General features: G+C 46.5%; 1 non-coding gene across 1 annotated transcript; it reads right to left on the bottom strand.

Annotated features, from left to right (window-relative positions):
* Nucleotides 1–2,776: 2,776 nt before the first annotated feature.
* On the bottom strand, nt 2,777–2,920 carry LOC127188688 (small nucleolar RNA SNORA48). The gene has a single exon (XR_007830547.1). It is a non-coding gene; the product is annotated as a small nucleolar RNA SNORA48 (small nucleolar RNA).
* Between the last annotated feature and the right edge of the window lie 9,174 nt (nt 2,921–12,094).

A 12,094-nucleotide genomic window follows, 5' to 3' on the forward strand; every position in this document is an offset into this window, starting at 1 on the left:
AGAGGAAAGAAAGGTCATTTTTACATACCTTTACTAATTATAGTAACTAAGGTAGGCATGGTGGTGCACCATGCTCATAAAACTGGCACCTGGGAGCCTGAGGCGTGAGAACTGCTGCAAATGCAAGGCCAAGTTTCCATCTCCAAACCAGTACATTCACCGTAACTGTGATAGTTAATCTTCATCGTCAACTTGACTGTATTTAGAACCACCGTATAACCATGCTTCCACATGTGCCTGGGAAGATGTTTCCAGGAAGGTTTGCCACCATGACTTAGTTCCCTCCATGGTGGTCTGTCCTCCTACTGAGACTGTAAGCCATAAGAAACGCATCCTTCTTGAGTTGCTTTTGTGTGAGACATTTTTGTCATAGCAACCAGAACAAAAAAAAATAATAATATAACTAAATACAGAGGTTAGGATCAAATGTTGACAACAAAATAACTGTCACTCATATTAAGGAAGAATGTAAGTTGGTATTATGGCCTGAATGCATATTTGCCCCCTCAAATTCATAGATTGAAACCCAGTACCAAGGTCATGGCATTAAGATGTGAGCCTTTGGGAAGCGAATAGATCACGGTGGTGCTACACTTAGGAATGGAACTTATCCTCTCATAAAGAGGCTTGACGCCCAGTAAGATGGCTCAGCAGCTAAAGGCCATTTGCCACCAAACCCAGTGACCTCAGTTTGATCCCCGGGACTCATAGGGTACAGGGATCTCTGATCTTCACACATGCACCATGACACACACATGCACAGTGACACACAAGCACAAGCACACTGTAATTTTTAAAAAGGAAGTATGAAGCCCTTCTGTCCTTCTACCATGTAAGGTTGCAAAGAGAGGATGTTATTTTGGATGCAGAGAACAAGCTGAATATGCTGGTGCCTGGGTCTTGCATCCCCAACCTCCAACAATGTCAGAAATACATTTTTGTTGTGTATACACTGTCTAGTCTAAGGTGCTTATTGATAACAGTGCAGGTGGACTAAGGCAATTGATGTAACCTTGCTGGAAAATCGTACGGCCCAATGATTCCATTCCTTGGCATGCTCATGACACAAGAAATGTAAAATGCTTCTTTTTTAAAAAAGAACAACAAAACTTTATTGATTCCTTGTGAATTTCACATTCTGCACCCCATCCCAGTACCACTCATCTCCTATCCCCTCATATCTGCCCTTCGCCCTTGCAACCTTGCCTTGAAAATAAAACACACACAAATAAACAAAAAACAAGGCATAAAAACCATCTCATCACTTAGGCCCCCTACACAGATGTAGCAGATGGGCAGCCCTGGCTTCATGTGGGTCTCTCTCTTAGTAAGGGGAGCAGGGTCTGTCTCTGACAATGGACTCTGTTGCCTGCTATTTGATCACGTTCCCCTGGCAGGGCTGCCTCTCCAGACCACAAGGGAAGAGGATGTGCTCAGTCATGATGCGAATGTGATGTGCTGGGGTGGGTTGGTGGTGGTGGGGCTCCCCTTTTCTGATGAGTAGGGGAGGGGCAGGGGGGAAGAGGGTATGAGGGAGGAACCGGGAGGAGAGGAAGAGAGGGGCCTACTATCAGGATGTAAAGTGAATAAATAAATTAACTGATAAACAACCATCTCATCATGGAAACTATAGTGTCACTGAGTGTCCCGTAGTACATCCCTCTGTCCACATATCTTCACTTGCAAATGTTCATTGCAGCGAGTCATCACTCTGGCCCAAGATCTCTGGCTTCTGTGACACCTTCAGTGTGTCATCACTGGGACTCCTCCAGACCATGCATTGCTGCTCTGTGTTGTGGAGATCCTGCAGCCCTGAATCAGCAGCCGCACTGGCCCCTTCACGCATCCCAGCCATTCACAGACGATGTAAAATTTTGGGGTGGGTCAGTTCAGAGGCCTAGATCTGGCTAGGCCACCCAGTGCCACCATCTGCAGGAGACACAGTCAACTCTCCTGCTCTCATAACCTGAGTCAGCTCACCAGCACCCACGCCTCCAGAGCCTGACCCACTGTGCTGCCCAGGCAAGAGACAGGGACCAGTCTCCTGAGTACCACTCCCAACGAGGGAGCAGGGCTAACTTGTCCACTCCCATGATCCCAGCGCCAGCTTTCCCAGTTGCTGAAGGTGGAAAAGGAGAGGAGGGGGAGAGCATACCCCTACCCAAACCAGCTCAAGGGGGCAGCTTTCCCAGAGTTCCTACCTGCTAGCTCACCTGTACCCCCTGCCGTCAGGGTCAGCTTTGCAGGGCTATCCAGGTAAGGTGTGTCTGTGTGGGGGAGGGGCCATCCTGAGTGCTGCAGCTAGTGATCTCCCGTGGTTGCTCTGAACAGGGAGTCCCCATGTTCCCTAGTGGTAATATGAGCCATGGACATGAACACCAACCCTTGCCCCTGCATAGCCATGGGCCCAGGCATGGCCCTCAGCATCACCTTAAGCTGGAACTTAATCATGGCCCCAGGTGGCAGGGCTGGCCACTCACTCACAACAGGCTACTCCTCTCCACCCTTGAGTCTCCAGTTCCATCTCTCTTCATAATGTTCAAGCTGCTCCACTTCTCTTTCTCTCCTACCTGACATACATCTACCTTGTGGTGCGGGCCCCTGGGTGGTATCCTTCATCTGTGCTGGGTGGCATGGCAGCAAGCGGGTGTCTGTGGCCTACTTGCGCCATGTGCTGAAGGGTTGGTCTGTGGGTGGCATGGCGGTGCACAGGTCTCTGTCTGTCTTCATCTTCCCTCCAACCTGCTGTGCTGCCTGGATTTGATTGACTTGATTTTTATAAGTCCTAGGCATAGGACAGTTTTGGCCACTGAGCCAGGCATCCAGCTAGGATAAACAAAGGACTCCCATCTGCTCTGCCCCTGACTGATATAAGAACACCAATACCAACAAGGTGTCTCTTTGTCCATTGCCAGAGGCTTGTGAAATGTTTCTAAACACCACATTATTTATAATAGCCTCAAACTGGATCCAACTCCAAATGGCTATCCATAGTAAAATGGTGTTATGGTCTGAGTATTAGGGGACCTCACAAATAGCTCATGGGTTGAAGACTTGGTCTGCAACGGACAGGAACCTAGCGGGAGGAAAAGTCACCAGGGCCTGGCCCTGGTTCCTGTATCTTGTCCGGTCTCCCTATCTAAACCATCATATTCTGTCTACCATGAGGTTAAACATGCGCCACCTCTGTGCACTCCCACCACTATGACAGTGACACGGACAGTCTGCCTATCTTAAGTAGGGTTACTCCTGCCATGATGAAACACCATGGCCAAAGTTAGGGTGAAAGAATGTATTTGGCTTATACTATCACATCGTAGTCCATCACAGAAGGAAGTCAGGACAGGAACAAACAGGGAAGGAACCTAGAGGAAGGAGCTGATGCAGAGGCCATCGAAAAGTGCTACTTACTGGCTTTTTCCTCATGGCTTGCTCAGCTGCTTTCTTATAGAACCCGGAACCACCAGCTTAGGGATGGCACCACACAAAATAGGCTGGCATTCCCCATCAATCACTAACTTAAGAAAATGATTTACAGGATTGCATATAGCCCAATCTTTATATATATATATATACATATATATATATATATATATATATATATATATGTATGTATATATATATATGTACTTTATCTGCAGAAGGGGGCATCAGATCACATTATAGATGGCTGTGAACCACCATGTGGTTTCTGGGAATTGAATTTAACCACTGAACCATCTCTCCAACCCCCATAGAGCCCAATAATCATCATCTTCTTCTTCCTTTTTTTTTTTTTTTGTTTTGTTTTGTTTGTTTTTCAAGACAGGGTTTCTCAGCATTTGAATACACAGTGCAGAAAAAACATCCTTCAACAGCTATAGTCATCAGAGGTGAGGGAGCCTGAATTGAGAAAATGTCTTCATATGATTGGGCTATATGGACATTTCCTCAGTTCAGGCTCCCTCACTTCTGATGACTATAGCTGTTGGAGGATGGTTTTTTTGTGCACTGTGTATTCAGATGCTGATTTCTGTATGCAGAGATCTGGTTACAGGTGGACTTTGGCATTGTCGTTATTCTGAAGCATCTCCTGTCTTGGTAAGTGATAAACATTGTTTTCCAACACCTTCTGATTGCTTAAATAAGGAGTTGAACACACAATAGCTGGGCAGGAGAGGATAAGGCAGGACTTTGGGGGCCAACGTGAGGAGTCTTAGGTGGGGACCTGGGAGTTGGGAATAGCCAGCTTGAGTCTAAGATGGCAGGTATGAGCCACATGGCTTGGAAGTAGGGCAGGCATAGAAAAACCATACTTTTACATATAGCTTGTGTCAAGTTGACATAGAACTAAGTCAGCACACTACCTCCCGACAGGCTGGGAACCAATGGTGTTCAGGATTGTGTACTGATGTGTCTCTGAAACTGAGTTGAAGCAATTTCTCTCTGTAAGTTGTTTGGTCAAGTATTTTGTCACCATTATGAGAAAATTGTCACATTAGTATTTAACAATGAATATGAAAGAATTTGCCATACACAGTGGTGTTCATATAACACATATACACGAATCTCCCAGATGTGGCATTGAGTGAATTAGTACAGAGAAAAGAGTAGGGTGTATCCGTTACCAAGTACAGAAACAAGGAAAGCTGGCCTATGGGTCAGAATGGTCAACCTGGGAAGAACAGAGCTGAGAGAGAGAGCATTCTGGGTATTGGTCTACTTCCTCATCTGTGTCCTGATTCTATGTGTTTTGCTTGTGTTTAATTCACTGTTGTGGAAATAAAGACCAAATGAGACCAGAAAAGCCATTTAGTCAGGGCCTGAATGATAGTCACTATGCTGGCTAGTTTTAAGTGAACTTGACATAAATTGGAGTTATTTGGGAAGAAGGAGCCTCAGCTGAGAAAATGCTCCCACCAGATTAGCCGGTGGACACGCCTTTGGTGCTTCTTCCTTCCTTCCTCCCTTTCTTTGTTTTTGTTTCTCAAGATAGGGTTTCTATATGTACCCTTGGCTGTCCTGGAACTTGCTCTGTAGACCAGGCTGGCTTTGAACTCAGAGATCTGTCTACCTCTACCTCGCAAGTACTGGGATTAAAGGTGTGTGCCACCACCACCTGGCTTCATTTTATTTAGTGATTGATGTAGGAGGGCCCAGCCCACTGTGAGTGGCTGAGGAAGTCTTGAGGAGCAAGCCTGTAAGCAGTGTTCTGTATTAATTTGTGCCTCCAGGTTCCTGGCCTGCTTGAGTTCCTGCCTTGACACCTCTGGATGATTGACTACAAGCTGTAAGGTGAAATTAACTCTTTCCTCCCCATGTTGCTTTTGTTCATTTTATAAAAAAAATTATAGTTGCTGGGCATGGTGGCACATACCTTTAATCCCAGGACTCGGGAGGCAGAAGCAGGTGGATCACTGTGAGTTTGAGGCCAGCCTGGTCTACAATGTGAGTCTAGGACAGCCAAGGCTACACAGAGAAACCCTGTCTCAAAACAAAACAAAACAAAACAAAACAAAACAAAACAAAACAAAACAAAACCAGCCAACCAACCAAAAAAAAAAAAAATCATAGTCATAGAAATCTTAACTAAGATAGTCCCTGCATTTGGCAGGGACACAAAAGCAAGCAGTGGCTGAGAAATGTTAGGGGGGGGAGATTAAGGTCCTGTAGTGAGAGGTTGTTGGTATGGGGAATACAGAAGCGAGGTGTCATGGCTGGCTGGGCACATACTTGGCACTTTTCTTTTCTTTTCTTTTTTTTCTTTCTTTCTTTTTTCTTTTTTTGGTTTTCGAGACAGGGTTTCTCTATATAGCCTTGGCCGTCCTGGACTCACTTTGTAGACCAGGCTGGCCTCGAACTCACAGCGATCCACCTGCCTCTGCCTCCCGAGTGCTGGGATTAAAGGCGTGGGCCACCACGCCCGGCTTACTTGGCATTTTTGATGGGTCCTGTTCCTAAGAGATGGAGCAGTTGGTTGGAGGTTGGGAACTGACATCTCTCGCTCTGGGCTGATTTAACACAGGTTGACTATGGCCTCCTTGGCTTCCCAGAATGCTCACTGCTAGGGCTTTTGTGTCAGGCTGTTATTGGCAGTTAGGAGCGGTCACTTTCCATCTGCCTGTTCACCTTCTTGGGGTGTGAGCACCGGGAAGGGCTGTAGTGCCAAACGAAATGCCGTGTCCTCGTTGTCTTATGTTCTTTAGCCTTCCCTGACGTCAGAGGTGCCTGCCTGTGCAAATGAGTCTATGGCCAGCAGCCTTTCCTTCCAGCTTGCCTTCCCTGACGTCAGAGGTGCCTGCCTGTGCAAATGAGTTTATGGCCAGCAGCCTTTCCTTCCAGCTTCTTCAAGTCCGTACTACACCCTACATGTCTCAACAGAGAGGCAGATATCAATTACTCTGTGCCCATTGTCTCCCAGACTGACATATGAGGATGCTGTGAACAGGGAACCTTGTATCTGAGCCTACCACCCAGCTGCTGTGAGACCTGCGTGATAGGTCAATTGGTCATGCCCTTTACCTTGGCTTACAGTTCTTCCTCTTAGCAAAAGCTAATTCCAGGCTCTACACCCAGCCACCATGTTCCCCGAGTAAAGGAGGATGCTGGGCTCTCGAACTCACAACCTTGGAAAGTTGTTCAGACTACCCAAGCACTGTCTTTGGGACTTTGCTAGACAATCCTTTAAGAATGGTTCACTAGGATTCCAGTTCTCTTTCAAATTGCCAATTAGATGCTGACTGACCTGACTTCTTCTGCAGAGCTTCCAGGTGCTGGCTCCTTATGCAGGAGGCTGATATAAACGAACAGCTAATTAGTTACCTGACCCTTCTAGAACTCTGGTCAGGGTCCTGCCAGGTGTACAATTGCATTTAGCTTTATGTTAACTCTATACTTAACCTTTTATTCTGTTAATCTTGATGTAATTTTTTTCCTCATTAACTTTGTATCTTATTATTCCCTACAAGGTTGTACAGTCATTATCCCCTGACTTATGTTCTGGATCTTTGCTGTCTGTTAAAGACCCTCCTCTGAGGCACTTTGCTGCCCTATTTGTCGGCCTTCTGTCAGCTTGAAATAGTTAAAGAGAGATTGAGGTCCCCCAAGTCCCTGTAGGCAGTTTGGGTGACCTCTAAAAGGGGGACTACTAATGGGCCCTGGGCCATCTACCCTATCACTCTTTTTTGCCACTCTGGGCATTTTTTTGCAGAGGGGGGAGACTCAGCACAAAAGCAGCTGTGTTGAAGCCTTCTTTTCAGCAGTTAACCCTTCTGTCTCACCAGTGCTCAAAAAAATCCCCTAGAGAAATCATAGACCAGCTTAACATCTTTCAGGACCAACTTGATTCTTTGGCTGCCACAGTACTCCAGGACTAGATGTGACCACTGCGGAGGAAGGCATCTGTGCTCCCCTCCAGGAACGATGCTGTTTCTGCACCAATAAATAAATCCTAACTGGTTTGAGATGGGGGTCCAAAGACCCACCCAAGACTTCCTCAGAGGCCTTGATGAAAGCTCAAAGGGAACTTAACTTCTGTGTCCTTGTCCAGGAATGGACTTGGCAAGGCTGGTCTGAGACTGGAGCCTTTGCCTTGGAGGAGTTGAGGTTGCGGTTTCTGGGGGCTGTTATCTGTCCTAGGGCAGCTGTGTCTGAGGCATCCTGTATTCTCTTTGGCAACACTGTTTGACTTAGCTCCCTGCTGACCCTGGCTATCCCTCCCCATACCACATATGGAATATAAGATGCTATAATTCTTTTTCTTTTCTTTTCTTTCTCAGTTTTCTTTCTTTCTTTTTTCTTTTAAACAGGGTTTCTCTGTGTAGCCCTGGCTGTCCTGGAACTTACTATGAGAGATCTGCCTGCCTCTGCCTCCCAAGTGCTGGGATCAAAAGGAGTGCCTCACCATAGCAGGCTGCTATACTTCTTAATAAACTTGTTTGGTGTAAGAGGTTTATGAACTAGGCTTGGTAGCACATGTCTTGCACTTAGGAGGCAGAGGCAGGTGGATCTCTGAGTTCAAAGCTAGCCTGGTCTACAGAAGGAGTTCCGGGACAGCCAGGGCTACACAGAGAGACCCTGTCTCCAACACCCCTCCCTCTCAAAAAGAAAAGCTTTGTGCAATACCTGCTGACCTCAGCTTTTATCTCCTCTATCTTTTGCATCCTCTGGCACCTCCCCAACAAGACCCTGTCACTGAAGAATGACCTGCTAGTCCAAGTCACACAGGAACTAGACAAAACTTCAACCACAAGCCTCTTCCTATGTGGAGGGACTCTGGCCAGCTCAAATGTGGCAAGTGTGGCTATGGCAGGGTTTGCCAGCCTTTCTGATTCCCTCTGCCTTGCTAGATTACGTTCCTAAAGCTAGCTGCTGAGGTCTATTCCCTTATTTGGCCACTTCCTCTTCCTGAGGCTGACTACCAGGGTCTAGCTATCAAAGTATTGGGGAGTCCAGCAATCAAAAGCCCCTTTCCTCACCTAATTAACATGCCCAACTAAAATTAAACACCTCACCCTAATATGGGGTTTTCCCTTGTCCCTTTACAAACTGCCATTATCTTATGTGACAGATCTGTCTCCTCTCTGTCCAAATACCTCCCACCCTCACCCCATCTCCCTTGTTTCACCCTCTCCTATCTCCTGTCTCCTGCCTTTGTCCCTCTGGGGCCAACAGATCCCCTTTGTGCTGAGAACTTGGTCTTGGGGGTCCCGAGCTGATACTTTTCCTTTAACTATATATAGGCCTTTGGCACCCCTCCACTCTGGCTACTCCTCTTGGTCACTTCCTTTCTCATTATCCTTGTACTTGAGGTTTCACCATGTCTTTTAAACATCTTACTTCCTGAACTTTCCCCTGTACCAAACAAAATGCTGCACACACGCTCCTGCAATGGCTCTCACCCGACCACGGGGAACTTTTAGATGCTGCAGAGAAACTTCGTCCCTTCCATCCCAGGCCAGATGCAGTTCTCCATACCAGTCCTCTGCTTTCTCCTGTTTCCGTCCTCCAATGCTCTGTAGCTCCCTGATGCTTCTGCTAGCCCATTTTGGTGCAGCACTCTTGGCAATGGGACTAGTGACCGACCGTTACCCTAAATCAACTCTAGAGCCACTTCCTTTCAAGGACTCACTCTGTCTCTCTCACTTCTCCTCCTCCCCCTCCCTCCTGCTTCCTGGACAAGCTCTCAGTTTCACTCTTACCAAATCATTTGCTTACAGCCCTTATAGTGATTATTTCTCAAAACTTTTCTTCTGCTAAATGACTAGAGGACCTCCTCTTCAGCAACCTTGAACTAACTCCTTCCAAGAACAGCTCTCCTCAGCAGAGAACAGCTACGAAAGAAGCCATGCACCCCCATACACACCCTTTAGGGTTTGGAATGGTAGAGTATTTTCCCTTTAAAACAGTATTCATATGAGATAACAGAAAACCCTGCTTGACTTTCCCTTGCTCACTGAGACAGCCCATCTTGCCTTGGGCAGGCAACTCTGGAAAGCTAAGAGCTGCAGTCATTTCCTCATCCCTAGAAGGGGTGAAGTCCCCCTTTTCCTCTGACAGACTGCTCAGCTTTCCTCAGTAGAGAGTCTGCCCCTTGGCTGTGCATGCCAATCAACACAGTCCTGATTATCTGTTGAAGATCAGACACTTGTGTTTTTCTGCCTTCCGTCTCTTTAAGCTGCCTCAGAAACCTAACATCCCCCCCAAGCTCCTTTATCTTTTCAACAGGGTCTCACTCTGTATCCAAGGCTGGCCTGGAACTCATCATGTGTCCCAGACTAACCTTGAACTTGCAGCAATTTTCCTGGCTTGACCTATTCAGTATTGGAATTACAAGCATGAGCCTCAACACTGACAAACCTGAGGTTTTGGGTTTTGTTTGTTTTTAATGACAGTAAATCAAGCTGTTGATGTCACTTAGTGTTCTATGGCAGTCTCCTCAGAACTGAGGTATTTCCTCCCAGAAGGAGGGGAGATCCATGAAACTCCGGAAGTAAACAAACTTTACTTGTCTGAGAAAGCTGAAACTTTCAAGGTTTCCTAGGGCCCTGCCCCTGGCCTTAAAGGAGGGTGCCACTATGCCTAGGAGAGCTCAGATCGTAACCACTGCAAGCAGGAAGCAGAGAACACACTGGGAATGGCAGGAGTCTTTTGAAACTACAGAGGCACACCTCAAATAAGGCTACACTTCCTAATCCCTCCCAACCACCAACTAGAGACCAATTATTCAAACATAAGAGCCCTGGAGGCCCATTCTCATTCAAGCCACACACCCTTCAACTCAAGCATCACAAATTGCTTGATCTTTTTCTTCCATGACTTACTGTTACATGGCTACTCACGTGCAACAATTCTGCCATTATTACTTCTAGAACTTGTTTACCTATACTTATGAATGTCTGTCCTGGCCAAATGCTGCTTGCAAAGGGGTTTTAACCTGGGAGGTAGGATCTGGAATCTCTTCCCTTTGCACTTTTTTTTTTTTTTTTTGAGACAGGGTTTCTCTGTGTAACCTTGGCTGTCCTGGACTCACTTTGTAGACCAGGCTGGCCTAGAACACACAGAGATCCACCTGCCTCTGCCTCCCAAGTGCTGGGATTAAAGGCGTGTGCCACATGCCCAGTCCACACTCTTATGTTCTTTATGGGGTTGGGACATTCTACTCAAAGACAAGCTCCTGGATCTCAGTGGGTGTGGCAGGCTGGCTGTTACCTGTATTCTAGGTTAGCACAGGGCAAGCAGTTTCCCCCATGGATATTTAGCTTTAAAACAAGCTGTCTTAATTTGTCCTAGTTTGGATTTAAATTGTTCCCAGGTTGTAGTTAAGCATCATGGTGAGCGATTTAAAGGAGGAATCACTGCCACTGTTGTCAGTGCCACCAATGCCAAGCAGCGCATGGATTGGAGGGAGGGGATGGGAGGGGGATAGATGGTGCCTAGAGCTGCCTGTGCTCAGCTGCTGAAGCTGTTTTGTGGTGAAGGAGGAGGGAGGGGGTACAAGAGCTCTGTTTCCAAAAAACCTGGACTCACGGAGTTCAGCCTGAAGTTGTCTATGACAAACCCATTTTGGCTAAATTTCACAGCAGACACCCTTGGGATATCTGGCAATTGAGGTTAAGACCTGGCATTGTCCTGGACTCTCTTTGTAGACCAAGCTGTCCTTGAACTCACAGCGATCCTCCTGCCTCTGCCTCCTGAGTGCTGGGATTAAAGGCATGGGCCACCACTGCCTAGCTGTGGGTTTTTTGTTTTTTTTTTTTTTTTTTTTAAGATTTATTTATTATTGCATGTACACCTGTCGGCCAGAAGAGGGCATCAGATCATGTTATAGATGATTATGAGGCACCATGTGGTTGCTGGGAATTGAACTCAGGGCCTTTGGAAGAGCAGCCAGTGCTCTTAACCTCTGAGCCATCTTTCCAGCCCTTGGGAGTTGGTTTTTTGAGACAGGGGTTCTCTGTATAACAGAGCCCTGGCTATCCTGACTCCTTTTGTAGATCAGGCTGGCCTCAGACTCACTGAGGCCCAACCTCCTCTGGCTCCTGAGTGCTGGGATTAAAGGCGGGCACCACCACTCCCTGCTAGAGGCACTGAGGTTTCTCTTCCCAGACAACTCTAGCTTGTGTTAAGTTGAAAACACAAACAAAAACAATCAGGAAGGATAGTATGTGAACATAAAAATTTCAACTCTGAGTTTGCCAAAGTTGAATAGAAATCAAAGTCCTTTGGGAATCTTGTTAAAATGCAGGTTCTAACTTACAGAGTCTTAGCTAAGGACTGAGACATTTCTGAAGAGCTCTTTTTCTTTCTTTCTTTCTTTCTTTTTTTTTTTTTTAATAAAGACAAAGAACAATGATTGAATATGAGTGTATCTCTTATAGTACTCCATGGTGTGATCTTGTCTAGCTGGCTAAATTGTTTAGTTTACATGGCAATGCAAATAATTTAGCCTGTTTGAGTTGATAGAGGTCTCTGTGGCTCTGGGTTTTTCACTACAAGCAGAATGAGCCACTAGACTCCTAAGGAAATGGCGAGGAGGGCAAAACCAGAGCCAGAATCCCGCTGGCCATGTGACATTATCATGAGCTGATGGATCGACATTTTCCCTCAGTAGTCC

Source organism: Acomys russatus, chromosome 4 (assembly GCF_903995435.1).
Source record: "Acomys russatus chromosome 4, mAcoRus1.1, whole genome shotgun sequence".
NCBI classification, from domain to species: domain Eukaryota; kingdom Metazoa; phylum Chordata; class Mammalia; order Rodentia; family Muridae; genus Acomys; species Acomys russatus.